Source organism: Triturus cristatus, chromosome 2_2, assembly GCF_964204655.1.
Source record: "Triturus cristatus chromosome 2_2, aTriCri1.1, whole genome shotgun sequence".
NCBI lineage: Eukaryota > Metazoa > Chordata > Amphibia > Caudata > Salamandridae > Triturus > Triturus cristatus.
The window spans coordinates 996,674,142-996,690,142 of NC_140582.1; the positions used below are offsets into that span (position 1 = coordinate 996,674,142).

The 16,001-nt window shown below is 41.6% G+C and overlaps 1 protein-coding gene across 1 annotated transcript in view; it reads right to left on the reverse strand.

Moving 5' to 3' along the window:
• Positions 1–1,230: 1,230 nt before the first annotated feature.
• The window catches only part of TMEM128 (transmembrane protein 128), a 218,708-nt gene continuing 203,937 nt past the window's right edge, over positions 1,231–16,001 (reverse strand). Inside the window, exon 5 of the mRNA XM_085642424.1 lies at positions 1,231–3,557. The gene's annotated coding sequence lies outside the window, so the exon portion shown is untranslated. The remainder of the gene's footprint in view (positions 3,558–16,001) is intronic.

Consider the following 16,001-nt stretch of genomic DNA (forward strand, 5'->3'; position numbering starts at 1 on the left):
AGGGCTAGTGTGTGAGACGATCTGTGGGCTGTTTTCTGGTCTGGTGGGTTGGTTCATGCAGTCAGCCATAGCTTGCAAAACACTTATACAGCTTTACATTACAAGTTTAAAACTGCCTCTATTTGTAGAACGTGAACCGCTTTTTAGGTCTCATCTGTCACAAGTCATGCACGCTCACTTGCAAGAGATATTGTATACAGCAAGGTGCTTACACCCCGCTCACTGCCTACCTTTCACTGGCTTCATTGTACCTCCTATTTGCTACCATTCTACTTGGCTAGTGCGTGCCAACTTCATTTCCTCTTCTTTCGGCTGCAGCATGGCCAAAGTACTGTGCTTCAGCTTGACTGCTGTCCTTTTGCTGACCGCACTGTGTTTGAGGTATTTTTATTTGTTGTTCTTCTCCTGTCGTCCTGGTTTGTGCTGCTTTTTTCCATCCCACCTCCTGTTGTCCATGTTACTTACCCCTTCTCCTTTATTGTCCTTGTTGCTTCTTCCCGCTCCACCCTCCCGTTGTCCATGTTACCCACCGGCCATAAGAAAATAAAGCGTCATCTCACTATATTTTTGTCCAGTTGCCCTTTACCTCTCACCCTCCCTCTTGTTATCAGTGTTGCCCGTACCTCATTGTCTGTGTTAACCACCCACCATATGAAGCAGCCAGTGCTGCCTGAGTCTTACCACGTAAAAAACAAATTAACTTTAAGACATGCTGGACAGCAGTCACGCTGTTTTATAACATGACAAAAGCCATTGACAAAGTAATAGCCCTTACTTAGGTGAGACATATTGGCTTTGCGAATGCTTGTTAACATAAGGCGTATTAGAGGCAAAAATGTAAAACTGAGAAGATCCAAGAATAGATTCCAGATCCCTGACTACCAGTGAATACTGGTGAAAACAATGCAATAAACATATTTACAGACATGCAAGGGCGGTGGGAATATTCTCCCTTGATGTACTGGGTACTTTCTTAGATCAGTATATTTCCCACCTGTCAAGAGAGTCAAAGGAATTCGGGATTTGATATTTTGAACCAGTGTTCTGTCTCAAAGTGAATACAGTCGTCAACGAATATGAACATAAAATAACTACCTTTATAGTGCAGACAGTATGTCACCATCGCTGTTGGAAACAGTTTGGGCAGAACTAGCACTTCCTGTAAATATGGTGCACCTTTAAAATTAAGTTTATAGTAAAGCAAAAGCAAATCATAACATCTGGCAATCATTTCACTACCCTCTTTTCATTTTATTAACAAACATGTTTTACTAAATAAAATGCATATCAATTTTAGAATGATTTTGGGAATATTCTAAATTACAATAATTAATATAGGCACAATTGGTTTCAACCAAAGGTTTTCACTAAATCAATTTAATTTCTCCTTAATGTTTACCCAGAAAAGGTAAACAACTTTCAAAATGATTTTGTACAATTAAGTATACAAATATATAAATATAGATAGAAATCAACATTTACAATAGATGAAAGGCTAAACATAACTAGGTTCAATATGTGACTATTACAGAAAATCAAAGTGTGTGTTAAAATATTTCTGTTTCTAAAAGTCCATCCTTTTGCCCCTGGTTGGCACGGCAGGATGGCCCAGGGAACACTTGCTGGACCTTGGGCTTCAGTGGGAACTGGACAGCTTTAGATACTTGGGGATAAGAGTCGCTGGGAATCCCAAACAGCAATATAACTACAATGTGGGAAGGGTGATTGACGGGCTGCGTTAGTCGATACGTCTTTGGACCTAGTTGCCCCTGTCCACAATGGGAAGGGTGGCCATTGCGAAGATAATCTTTCTGCCTAGGTGCTTGTATGCAGTCCAAAATTCATTGTGCCTGCTGCCTCAAGAGACGTTTCAGATTTTCAACAGCCTACTGATCGCACTGATGTGGAAGGGACAGAATAGTCAAGTGGTTTTGGATACACTTAAGTGAGATCAGGAGGACGGGGGGCTGGGTCGTCCTGACATTGTATTGTTATGCCGCATACCTACAACATAAGGCAAAATGGGCCACCGAGACAGACAACTAGGAAAAAAGGCTGCTAAAGGGAACATGCACAGACACACCCTTGATGGCACTCTTGATGAGGGGATTCAGAGTTGAGGGAGAATACCCATATCTGGTGCGCCACCCCACCCATATATGGGAATGGTTGGTGGTAAGGGTCTTGCTGTGGGCCCCCTTTTCTAGGGACCTAGAAGTATAGATTTTAAAGCTATTCCTTGATATTAGTAATAGCATGTCCAATATACAATGGCAGACAGGGGGATATGGACTACTGAGTGACTTATATCCTGGGGAGCACTTCATTTTTCAGGAGGCCAGAGAGACATTCTTGTAAGTGAGGGACAATACCTGCAATATGAAATATTGTCCAGGACAGCCACGCCAGGCACATCTGGACGGAGTTCACTTGTCCCTCAGCAGAGACATTACAGATGATGTTCAACATAGGAGATTGTGGACATATGATATCACTGCTGTACAGAGCCATAAAGGCTGACAGGCCTTGGAAGGATCTGGCGACCAGAGTCACCCGGTGCACTGACCTCGGAGAAGAGATCACTGATAAGGACTAGGGGGAAAATGTGTGTTGGTCGGGGGGACATCTATCAATGCTAGATTTAGGTTGATACACTTTAATAATGCTCATCGCACTTACCTCACCCCCATTAAATTAAGCAGAATATACGTTGGTCACCCTGCCAAAGACAGTGGGTTTCCTTCATCTGGCCTGGAGTTGTCCCACTGTACTGACATATTGGTGGGCGGTTGTGCTTCACCTCCAGGGAGTGACTAGAGGTGTCCCTGAACTTACACTGTGGCACTGTATGTTTGGAATCCTCAAAAAGTCGAAATAAGGGAAGATGCACCTCAAATTCCTATATTTTGTGGTGTTGTTAGCAAAAAGGCGAACAGTCATGAGACAGCTGGGAATGAGGGCCCTGGGAGTCACACTCTGGCCAAGGGACATGATGGAATGGGTAGTAGCTGAAGAGATTCACAAAAGGATGTCACATGGGTAGGATAAGGTATTGGAGGACCTGGAAACGTGGGCAGAATTACTCACTGCCTCAGTGAATGGTACGGAGCGAGAGAAAACTTATCTGCTACGCAACAGGGTGGGGGGAGTGATTAAAAAAGCTCTCATGACTGGAAGGTTGTAACAGAGACGGAGCACCACCTACAGGCATACTCAGAGGAAAACCCACGAATAATGGAAGGAATACGTATGGTATAAGGTTAACAAACTGCTGAATGGGATGTGCACGTCAATCTATGGGTGGGAAAACCACTACTAGACCAGTCTGTATATTGTCAGGAAGGGAGGGGGCCTCTTTAACCCAGTCATGCTTGTTATAGTTAACGGTTTGCAATACTCTTTGAGGAAAGAACACGTGCAATGAAAACCAATAAAGACATACGTCGAAAAATATATATATTTCTGTTCCTGAAAGGCATTGCTCTCCTTTACTACTATAAATATTTGAGCTCTTCATGCTGAACTGGACCGATCAATGTAGAAATCACTCCTGAAGTCTGTAATAACAAGAGGAAATCAAAAAACGAATATTAGATTTTGAGACATATTTTTTTTAGCAGATTCTTTTTGATAATGAAGTGCATTTAGTTCAGTTTCTCTATTTTAAACATTGATACCTAAATAATAATCTTTCTTTGGGAATTAAAATTATGACATGAACAATCATGACAATATTCAACATGCATATCTCCATTTTGTTACAATTCTCAACCAGCAGAACAGAGCAAACATTGCTATAATAGGCTTCCTACCTTAGCTAAAGCACAAGACCCTTGATTCTACATACATTTTATATACTTACCTTTGACTTACTAATGTAATAGATCACTATCATTTAGTCTAAAGAAAAGGTAAAACAGAAATACCATGCAAAACTGTAGGGCGTCTGCAGTTATAAGTGCCATACAGGGGAGTAGAATTTGCCCCCAAGTGACTGCCAGTGGGGTGCTGAGGGAAATATGAAGCAAATGAATGTAGCCCCTACAGATCTGTATCCTTTTGTAAACTTGCACTCAAAACATACACCAAGTTGACATAGGGGTAAATGCCTCGTGCACTGTGGGAATGTGAAAGAAACTCTCTGTTTGACAGTAAGGGAAGGTCTTAAACACAGAAAGGGAATACAGAGAAATATTTCAAATCCATCTATTTAAACTCATACCTGTAGATTGACCGCTCTGTCTAGATTTCACACGCAGAGTGGACAGAAACTACAAGCATGCAAAGCAAGAATCACAAATATTCGATCACCAGCAGCTAAACGTTACTGGCGTCCTACCACAAGTGGGTAAAATTTCAGCAAATGGAAGTCGAAAATTCGATTCAAAGAGGTGTTGGTCGTCAAAAGAAAGTATTACAAAGAAATTATTACAAAAAAAGCAAATCAATGGACATTGATGATACCATAAACCCAAGAGTCTTACTGAACAAAAGGTCTTAGCATGCTATCTTTGGAAAACAGCTACACATTTCTAATTGGATAAGCATATGTGTGGAATTGGTGACTTGCGAAAAAATAAGAAATTAGTACAAGTCCAGAGGATAGCAAGGAACAACAATTTCAAGAGAGAAGGTATATGAAATTGAAACACTGAAAAAAAAAGACAGCTGAAAACAAAACTTGGAGCATGAAAGCAGGTAAAAGGGGAGTCAGTCAAAAAGGCTATCTGGTTTTCCTAATTATAACAACCAAGCAGATATCTAGGCCAGCGGGACCACTCCCTTATTAAGACTGACAGCAGTGACAAACAGGTTGGAGAGAATGAGGAATGATTATAAAGTAAGGATATGTTTGGGTAATCTACAGTGGAAATGACATCTAGTGAGAGGAAAATTATTTTACTTGCATGACAGATATAACAAGCAACAGTTATATTCATTCTATCGAAGAAGGGGGTATTTGCACACCATGCAAAGAATGCAGATAATAATATCGGCAAGCCCCTGCTTGGAAATAGGAGTATTGTACAACAAGAGAAACACCAATAAAGATTATTTGATAACATTATCTTTAAACTGATGAAGTGGATATTACACATAAAATGCACCTATTGGAAAAATATAACCCGAATAAAAAGTGAAATTAAGTAAGTAAGAGTTCTAACTTAATGTAAGTGGGTGGGGTGAGACGGTGTATTAAAAAAACAGGGCATCACGGTTATTGCTGGTGGAAAAGTCCGCTCTGTCTGCTGCATGCTAGACTGCAGGGTTAGCATTAATCAGTATTAGGCACAGATTACTCAGTGTTTCATGAAATAACTGATGAGTGGTATGGGGAGGGGGTTTCGGTGCTGGCCTCGTGTGGGCACAGTGTACGTGTGCAACAGCAGCTTGAGCGTGTGATGTACAAGGTGGTAGTTTGCAATAGAGGAAATGCTCGTAGTGTTGGACTCTATCCCCATAATCAAATAGCTATTTAACCCATTTAAATAAAAGCAGGTCAGAATTGGTGAATAATATTAATAAATGCCAGTTTGCTCTTAAGTGCTCCACTTGAAATATTTACTAATTTTTCTTAATTTAGACGATCATTATGCCATTATGGTACAAGAATATAGAAGAATACGGTATATTTTCCCAGGCACATTCTTATACCATCAATTGATTCTTTATGTAGACTTTCACCTCTGATCATATGATACTGCGACACTATTTCTAGTAGCATTTTACCTCCTTTAAGAGAAATGAACGATAATATGCGAAATAAACTGAAAGCCAAAGCCTCAGATGCAGCTACTTATCTGAAATTTCATTCAAATGTCATGTCAGAAAAATCAAGTGAAATGGGTATCTAGTTGAGAGAAACGTAAATGTTGGCATTTCATTAAGTTGATAAACATACAAAATTAACTGGATGGTGTTCACATATTGAAAGATGTGACTAAAAGTTACATTCGGGGGGGGCGTGGCCTGACGCCCAAGGAGTATGGCAGCTGCGCTCACCGGCTGTCTCCCGCGAAGCCTTCCAATGAAGAACCTATCATAAGGTATGCTGAGGGTGATGTGAGCTTTGCCATTCATGTCTGCACCCTGAACGAAGCTCTTTTCGCCTAGAGAGTCTCTCCTGTGATGCCGCGCTACAGCGGCGGCCATTTTCTTTTTTCAGCGCGTGAGCGGAGCTCCGAGAAAAGGAGGCAGTTCCTCACACAAGTGCCGCTTCTCCTCACCAACCCGCCGACGAATGGATAACTCTTTCAACTTCCTACCGTCATCAATAGAATCACAATTGTAGTTTAACTTGGGATCTACAAGCAAAAAACGAAACACAGTGACTCAGGTCAGAAAGCTTCTTTCAAGGCATAAATCTTGGTTCCCTTTAGACCACTGTCTCCCAAAATTTTTGAGAAGGCTTATTTTCAAGAGCCTATCAGGTGTCGTTTCAAAATCAGCACATCTTTAAAAAGTCTTAGGAATGTGTAACCTTTAGTGTTGTGTTATATGGTTCTGAAAACTGCATTGTGGGAATATCTTGCAGATGTATCTCATGGTTCAGTTCCCTACTCATGTAGCCAGTTACACGCTAGATGGGATTTTCCCCAACTACTCAGGAAATTGTGAAGGGGTCGTCACCCAGCTTAGCTGGTCTGATCACTATGCATTGGTGTCTGCATTAAAGTTAAATTGCCCTTTTCTCAACAGAAGGCTCAATGTCCCTGTTCTGAGGTGAGATTGGAGAAAGATATTGACTGTGGAATTTAAGGTGGTCCTATAGTTTGGTCCTTTTGCTTTTTATCTAGACCTGCACCTTGCTGCATCTCAATATTATAAGTGGCTCATTTCCACTTTGGATAGTGCTGCCCCTCTTAAGTTAGCCAGGTCTTGCAACAATAAACCCACAGCCCATTGGTCTTCGGATTAACTCAGACTTGTGCGCCTCTCCTTAATATTTCATGCTATTTTTCTTCAGATATGCTCCTTCATTAGTGGAGTGATTATTACGACAGCCATTTTGAGGCTTCCTTTATAATATAGCATGACTGGCTCTATTGCACCTCTCCATTGACTTGAATTCACCTCATTTCTCAGTTTTACTGAGTGTTGTCTTCTCCATTTTTGTGCACTGGTAATCCTTCCTCAACTTTTTAAAGGGACACAACTTCACCTGTTAATCTGGAGATCCTCTTTAAGGTATTTTTTATGTGTCAGAATTTAAACGTCATCTTCCCCTAATACATGCACGTTTTATTTTTTACTTGATAATATGCTTAATGGGAAGAACTAAGATACACTCTTCTACATTTTCAAAAAAGAAGCAACTTTTTATTAAGACGCAAAAATGTTTACAGAATTTTCCAAACTAGAGGACTCTTTACTGTCCATACCTCAAACTCCGGAGGCTAACCTGGAGCCTTCTTCGGCTACTTCAGGAAAGTCTGGCACCAAACGCTTAAAAAAGGATCCTCCGTCTCCGGCCCAAGGAAGTTTCGTCGGTCTCTATGGAGCTCCTGCTAGAAGAAATCAGAGCCCTCCGACCGTTTAAGGAAGAGACTAATGCCAAATTGCAAATCCTTACAGATAATTGGTCCCAATTAGACACACAAGTTTCTGCTGTTGAACAAAGTGTCTCATCATTAAAGGATACATGTGCCAGTGTTTCTCATCTCCACTCCCAAGTCTCTGTGCTTCAACAACAAGTTGAGGACCTTGAAAATCGAAATAGGCGGAACAACCTCCGCATTTACGGCCTGGCGGAAGGACTTAAAGGGTCTGATGCTCTCACCTTTTTTAAATCCGTCCTTCCCAAGCTACTCCATATGCCGGATGGCACTACGCTTAATATTCAACAAGCACACAGATTGGGCTGCATTCCTTCCAACGCCTCATCTTCACAACGACCAAGAGGTGTTATCTTATATTTCTTGGAGTACACGGACCTGCTAAAAGTTCTGTCAGCGGTCAAATCTATTCAAAGAATCACATGGTCAGGATCCACCTTACTTTTCGCACAGGATTACGCCAAGGCTACTGCTAACAGACGCAAAGCTTTCCTCAATATGAGATCCGACCTCCGTTCGATGGGAGCTTGATATGGACTTTTTCTTCCCTGTCTTTTTAAGGTCACGTACAACAGAACAACTACATATGAAGACCCGTTACGACTACAGAGTTTCATTAACTCGTGCAAAACAGTCAACATGGACCCCTCTCATTCTTCAACTTCATTCAATGCTTAATGTTATGTTATGCTTCAAAGGTTTCTCACAGTTTATTCTTCTCTTGGTAGTATTTATCTGCATTAGGATAATACCTATTGGTCTTAGATAAGTTCTCATTTCACATTGGACCCAGTTTGCGTTTAGCTGATTGATATGTTATTTTGCTTTTCTTGTGTACAATGTGTTTCATTCTATCGCCTAATTAATTGTTGTTCTTCGCTTTCACAGATTCTTTTCTTTTATGGCGTGGCTTCCCCAGGTCCTCCGTGTGGTCTTGCCTGGATGTTTCGCCTCTCCATGTGGTTTCACCTCCCCCATCTCCACATTTCTCTTTTGTAGGTATGTTTCTTGTTTTTTTTTTGTTTTGTTTTGTTCTTTGTGTCATAATGTCTTTGCTCTTTTTGTATGTTCTGTACCCAAAAATTATTTGTTCGTTGTCTTCAATATCTTTCTTTACTATTATCTGACTCACTTTTCCTTTTTACTTATTATCGCATGTTCACTTCTTATCATCTCTTCTGTTTCTCTTTTCTTCTACATTTTACTTATCTTCTACTTTGCTGTTATAATGTGCCCTCTTATTGGCATCCGAGTTCTTCATTGCCTTTTGCTATCTAGACTTCACATTTCTTCTTACTCTGATATTTCATCACTCATTAATTTAATTATGTCCTACTTTTATATCTTATATTGTTATTACATTGAATTGGACTCTCATTTCTTATTTTTAGTTCAAGTTGTTTCTATCAATCCATGTCACTAAAATTAATTACCTGGAACGTTAGGGGTTTAAATTCTCCAATTAAACGACAAAGAGTCTTGTCCCAATTAGCTAAGTTAGGTGCTGATATTGTTTTTCTGCAAGAGACTCACCTTTCGGATGCTGAATCCTTAAACTTAAAAAAAGGTTGGGTAGGAGAAGTTTTCTCCTCTCCGGGGGATGGCAAACGTAAAGGAGTAATGATACTTTGTCGTAAATCCCTCTTGTTCTCCGTCTTATTTCAAGAATCAGATGTCTCTGGTAGATGGTTGAATGTTAAGCTTTCTCTAAAGGGTGTTCCAGTCTCTCTTCTAAATGTTTACGTTCCTACATGTGGTGAACCCGCCTTCTGGCCTACGTTGGCCAAGCAAATCACTCACTTTTTAGAAGACAACTTTATTCTAGCTGGTGATTGTAATCAGACTTTTGACCCATTTATAGATAGAAATTCTAAAGTTTCCTTTGTACCTAATAAACCTCATAAGTCTTTTATTCACGCTATTAATCAACATAAACTCCTTGACGCTTGGCGTCTATGCAATCCGACCACCAGAGAAGTTACTTTTTATTCCCCATCTCACCAATCTCAATCAAGGATTGATTATATATTTGTATCCCATAATATTTCGCAAACTCTTACACACGCAGAAATTGGTCCCATTTTATTGTCAGATCATACCCCTGTTTCAATTGGCCTTTACATCTTACCCAAAACCACAGGTCCCAGAAGATGGCGTTTTAATAATGCCATTCTTTTAGATCCAAATTTCACTGCTTCCTTTATTACTTATTCTGATTAATTTTTCATGATAAATCAAACTCAATCCATGCCCTTCTCGACCCTGTGGGACGCATTTAAAGCTTCAGCAAGAGACTTCATAATTGGCTTTGTTGAGAAGAAACGAAATATTGCTCGTAAATTAACTAAGGATCTCTTTCAAGATATTAAGAGACTGGAGCACTCTTATTACACCTCACACTCTAAAGATTGTTTAACAGCTCTCAACAATGGCAAGATGCAATTTAATAAGAAGTCCACGGAAGACGCCTCATTATACTTGTTAAAATCCAGCGCTAAATTTTATGTTGGCAAAAACACAGCCGGGAACATTTTGGCCAATTACCTCAAAGTTAGACACAACAAGCTGAACATTGATTCTATATACGACACACACTTAGATTTAAAGATTAATGATGCTGACATTTTAAATGAATTTTCTATTTTTTATAAATCATACGCCTCTGAAACACAACCTACTGATCATTCCTTACTACACTTTTTCACCACCATTCAAAAATCTCAAAATACTCTCCCAGATCTATCCTCATTGGAATTAGATCTAACACAGCAAGAATTATCTGTCGCCCTTCACCATCTCAAAAAAGACAAAGCGCCGGGAGCCGATGGTTTCACTGTTGAATTTTATTTACATTTTTCTAAACTTTTACTGCCCAAACTATATTCTCTAATAGCTTCCTTGGGCGCTTCAGGTGTTTCTTCGGGCTCTTTCTCAGAAGCACATATTTGCCTTCATCCCCAAAGACAGTAAAGACCCTAAATATTGTAAGAATTATAGGCCCATATATTTGGTTAATATCGATTATAAAATCTTCTCCAAAGCACTGGCCACAAGATTAGATCCTTACTTGCCAGATATTTGGGGGAAAGAACAATCTGGATTCGTTAAAGGCCGTTTCATAACCGATAACACACAACTTCTTTTTAACGTTTTATCCAAATCCTCACATATTAAGCAACCCCTCGCAGCAATAGCATTAGACGCTGAAAAGACATTTGATAGAGTTGAATGGACCTATTTGTTTTACACTCTCAAATGGTTTGGGCCCTAAATTCATATCCTTAATTTCTCTCCTTTATTCCAACCCTCGTGCAGCTGTTTGTGCCAATGGTTTGATATCGCCATTTTTTGATTTAGGAAGAGGTGTGCGTCAAGGATGTCCTCTTTCTCCCTTTCTTTTTAATTTGGCTTTGGAACCCTTCCTCTCTAAGCTACGTCAGAACCCAAATTTACATGGTTTTCAAACATTGAACTCTCACATCAAATTGGCAGCGTATGCAGATGATATTTTGCTTTTTATGTCTAAACCAAATGAATCAATCACTGCTTTTTTGGCAGAGGTACAAGCTTATTCTAGCATCTCCGGGTACAAATTGAATAATGATAAATGTGAGATTTTACCTTTAACAAGGTACACTTTTAAACCAGACTTTACCGCTTCTAATTTTACATGGAGTTCCCACCACATTAGGTATTTAGGGCTACATGTTACGTCTTCTATTTCGGACACAGTAGCACTATGCATGAATAACTGTATACAAAAGATCTCTGACCTAACCTCTAAATGGCATCCCTTTATTTATCATGGTGGGGTCGCTTAGACACTATAAAGATGATGCTTTCACCAATAATTATATAAACTATTTCTAATATCCCGGTTTCTATTCCTACAAAATTTTTTAAGAAGATTAACTCCATTCTTTCTTCCTTCCTTTGGAATAATAAGAAATCCCGAATGTCTCTTGTTAAACTAATTCGCCCCAAAACAGAAGGAGGAGTACATTTTCCCGATTTCCCAACATACCAAATAGCATTCCTTTTACGTCAGGCTTCTTTTTGGTTACGCAACTCCACGGAAAACTGTCCCTTATGGATCACAATTGAACGTCTTTTTTTATCTCCCTTTTCCTTTGACGAATACCTTTCCTTTTCGCAAAAACCGCAGGCCTTATCGACTCCCATTATTAAATTAACCTCTAAACTTTTGCTACCTCTATCCCCCTCTCCTCACAATACAATAGATTCCTTCTTAAATTCTACACTCTGGCACAACAAAAACTTGCTTATTCGGAACAAACCCTTTTATTGGATGACATGGCGTCAGAAAGGATTAATTTGGATCCATCAATTATTTTCACAATTGGATTTTATATCTTTCTCCTCACTTAGTCAATCATTTAATTTACCTGCCTCATTTATTCACAGATACATTTTACTTAGAAAAGCTGTGATGGACACACATGCCCGATTGTTTGCTGCACGGAATACTTCCACCATTCCAGCCTCCCCTTCGCAACTCCACTCACTGTTAAGGACTGAACCCAAAGCTTCCATCATATACACTTTTTTACATAGTACTGATACCGTCAGGCAGAAATCCAAAATTGAAGAGGCGTGGGAACGAGACTTTGTATCATCCTGGTCAGTGCACCTATGGGACAATTTATGGTCTTAGATTCGTAAGTCATCCAGAGCTGCCAACAGAACGCAAACATTGTTTTTTGTTTATAACAGACTTTTGTTTACACCGAGTGTTTTAAGTAAACAATTTACGACTGTACCCGATGCTTGCTGGACATGCTCCTCCCCAAACGCCAATTTGTTCCATATGTTATTTTTATGTCCTATTGTATATAACTTTTGGAAACAAGTCTGGTCCCAAATCAATTTGATTTTTGGTACTAACTTTCCTTTCTCCTATGCTCATGTCTTCTTAGGAAGTCTCTCAAACTACTGGGAGAATGCTATGCTAAATATTAAAATTATTGATTTGGTATTAGCGGTTGCATTCCAGCAAATCACGGCAAATTGGAAAGATTTTTCTAAAATTTCTTACAGGGCATGGTGGTTTGCTGTGTGCCATAATCACAGGTTGGATACTGCCTTTGTATACCCTACACACTTCGCAGCAAAACGGTTGGATCTATGGTCACCCGTTACAAGATACTTGGATGCAAGTGGCAGCCATTTTTTTCAATTGCAACATATCCATCAGGACGTCTTAAAACCCCCCTGAATCCCCTAAACGTTCCTAAATTTTTTTTTGATATTCCATTACTTTGTATGACTTATTTATACTATTCTACTCAGCCTTGTTTCATTCTTGAGTCCGATTTTTGTATAATTGTGTATTTTTATTGCAATGTTTTCCTCTGTATGAAATGTATTTAACATTGTGAACTATGTTATGACACCCTGCGTCTTATTAATAAAAAATTTCTGAACATAAAAATAAAAATAAAAAAGTTACATTCGGAGGTTACTTTTTTTCATTTATCAAATTCTAACTTGGTTTGTGCAAGTGGTGGGTGTGCATACATTGAAACAGTTTCTGCAGGTCCACAGGACTAATCATTTTACGTCGAGCCTAAGCCAACGCGCAAGTGCTGCTCTGGGGATAATCTGCTGTAGTTCAGTACGAGAGAGACCCCCCGCCCATATTTTTCATTGGCTTGTGTCTTTGTCCTTCGTAATTGCTGGATTCTGATTCGGTTGTAGGCTTGTTAGTTCCTCCTTAGCACGGCCTTGTCTTCATTTGCAGCCTCCCATGGCTACTGGCCCCTTTACTTCGGTTGTTACACCATACCTCTTATTTATTTTGTCTAGTAAGCACTATTTTCTTGATTGAGTTTCTCTCGCTGCCACCGCACAACATGGTCTGCTTAGATTCTGCGCGCTGTGTGCACTTTCACTTTCTAAGCAGTCGGGACAATCACAGCCGCTTGTTAGCAATGCCATAGGACCTATGGCATTGCACATTTTTTTTTCAAGGAAATTAAACTCCAGACGTCCACTTGTTTCAGTGGATCGGTGCAATAATAAAATGTGGAGGCGCCTATTGTTCGAAGACATGCTCTTTGAAGCGCTACAAAGAATTAACGGCCCAAGAGATGTTAAAATGTTGGGTGGTCGATTGGTGATTTTGTGCAACTGCAATAATTGTGTATAGCGGTTACTGCACTGCGTTGGCTGCAGCTTCATGGCGCTGAGTAACATTACCTGGCTCTTGCCAACTTAAACATGGTTAACCATTGCTGAGAGGATTATGGGAAAACGGACCCTTAACCTAGAGGTGATCTGCATATTATCGCCCCCACCTCCACCATGCTCGGGCCTATTGAAGCTAAAACCATCTCCCGGCTTCAGGGGACCAGCAGAGAGCTCCTTCTGGGACATTTGCAAGTGAAGCCTCCCCGGGGAGCTGGACCTGGGTCAGTCCCCAAGGGCATGTGATGAGTCCTGATGGCCAGTGACAGGGGAGGGGAATATGTGGATTCTATGTGACCCCCCTGCTGGGGGCGGGGCACTCGGCCTCATTCATATGTGGGAATGTGAGGCTGATTACTGAACTTGATTAACTCACAGCTGTCCTCAGTGGGTGCATCCTGCTCAGGAGAGCTTTGTGGGCTTAGAGTTTGTCACATTGAAATGCATACACCTTGCTCCCTTCCCTCCCATCTACAATCTCCACCTAATCTCAGAACACAAAGGGATGATTAGAAACAAGAACTGTTGCGTTTTAGGGGGTAGACCCCACCCCAAGCGCCCAGGGTCCCTTTGCTGTACCCGGAAACTCCTGGACCTGGAGTTGTTGACACTTCCTGTTCCCTGGAGAGAAACATTCTTATGGGGTGGAGCTCTGAAGGGGGTTGGATCCTCTCCTTGTCCTGCGGACACCCCCAAACCATTACACCCCGAGGATCAAACACAGTTTAGAATATGCTCTCTGAGTGCCATGGGGGCTCTGGTACAGCAGACCTGATAACGGACACTGGCAAACATGCCAATGCTGAAACGCATCATACACACTTTCTCTTGCCCTCCATGAGATCATTTGGCATTGGCGATTTCTGGTAGTGGGTAGCCTGGCGCCTTTCCATCCTGCAAGAGACCCCTCCTTCTCCCTCACAAGCCATGCTTAGGAGAGCCACCAGGTCGAGGGCTGCAGAATGTTGTAGTCCAGAACTCTAGCCAGGCCAGACTCTGCTTGTAGTGTCTCGAGTCTGCAGGGCGGCCCATCACCCTCAGCACCCAGGTGCCTGTGGCCACCAGACTTTGGTCCCAATGCCCCGCCTCCCAGCCATGTTAATTATTGTTAATTACATTAGTGCGCAACTCACCCCAAAGGGTATCTGGGTGCTGCAAGTATTTAGCAATCACAACCCGGGACTCCACGCCCTGTGAAAGCAGCGCTCCACCTATGCGGCACCACAGCTCACCACGTGCACCCGTGAAAGCTTCAGCCTCCTGCCCACAGCAGTGCACTATAGCTCCTGAATCAGGACCGGACCAAGGCGATCAAAGGGACACAACCAGAGAGAGCAGCTTAGCGCAGTAGCAGTGAGTGTCAGTGCATTAACCAGTCAAGACAAATCTCTGAGCAGCACAGACAGACACCTACAGCCAGTCTACAGCGCTACTGCGTGCAGCTTCAGTGACCCTCTTCCCAACAACCTGGTCAAAGACGCTCTCTGGACCACCCGGGAACCGCAGGAGGGCACGTCATGGTAGCACAGGTGAGAGCGTCTAGAAGAACACTGAAGTATGTCTGTGAGAGAGTCTGAGCGAGGTCAATTATGACTTAATGGGCAAACTATTCAGTAGTTTTCAGGTGTACATATGAGGGATCTGTGGGTTTTGGAAGCAGGGTCAGATTGGGAGGTTGGGCATTGGGCCATGGGCCAGTAGATGAGGGCCATCTGTTAGCGGTGTGTTTGTACCCTCAGTGCCTCGTCTGTAAACCCACCTGCCAAGAACACCTCATACAAACCTGAGATGGTGTAGCCATAGAAAGGTGTGTATTCCACCCAGCCTGCTCGGCCCACCCTCAAACACAGAACAACAATGGACCGTCCTGGTTAAGAACCCCAAGTGAGACCTTCCCCTCCTCTGAACTGATCACATGCTTGGGCCTGTCCATTCTCTAGAGATGCCTGCAACCGCACTACGTATGAGAAGGTGTGGGGGGCGAGGTGGAGTAAAGCAGTTCTGTTGCACCAGTGCCCTGGTCCGCTAAGGTTAATTGGACATGCCGGGCTGGCATCAGTACCTTTTTGCATTACCCTGGCCTCTCGGGTTTCAAGCAAACCACAGGGTGTAAAGGCTGACGCCAGAGGATGATGTAGGACGGGCTCAGTTAAAAACAGTAAAGTTCCCTTTGTCACGCAGCATGAGTCTTGTAAAGCGAATCCCTCAAACTGAGTTGCTTCTTAGGGTTCAGGGGAG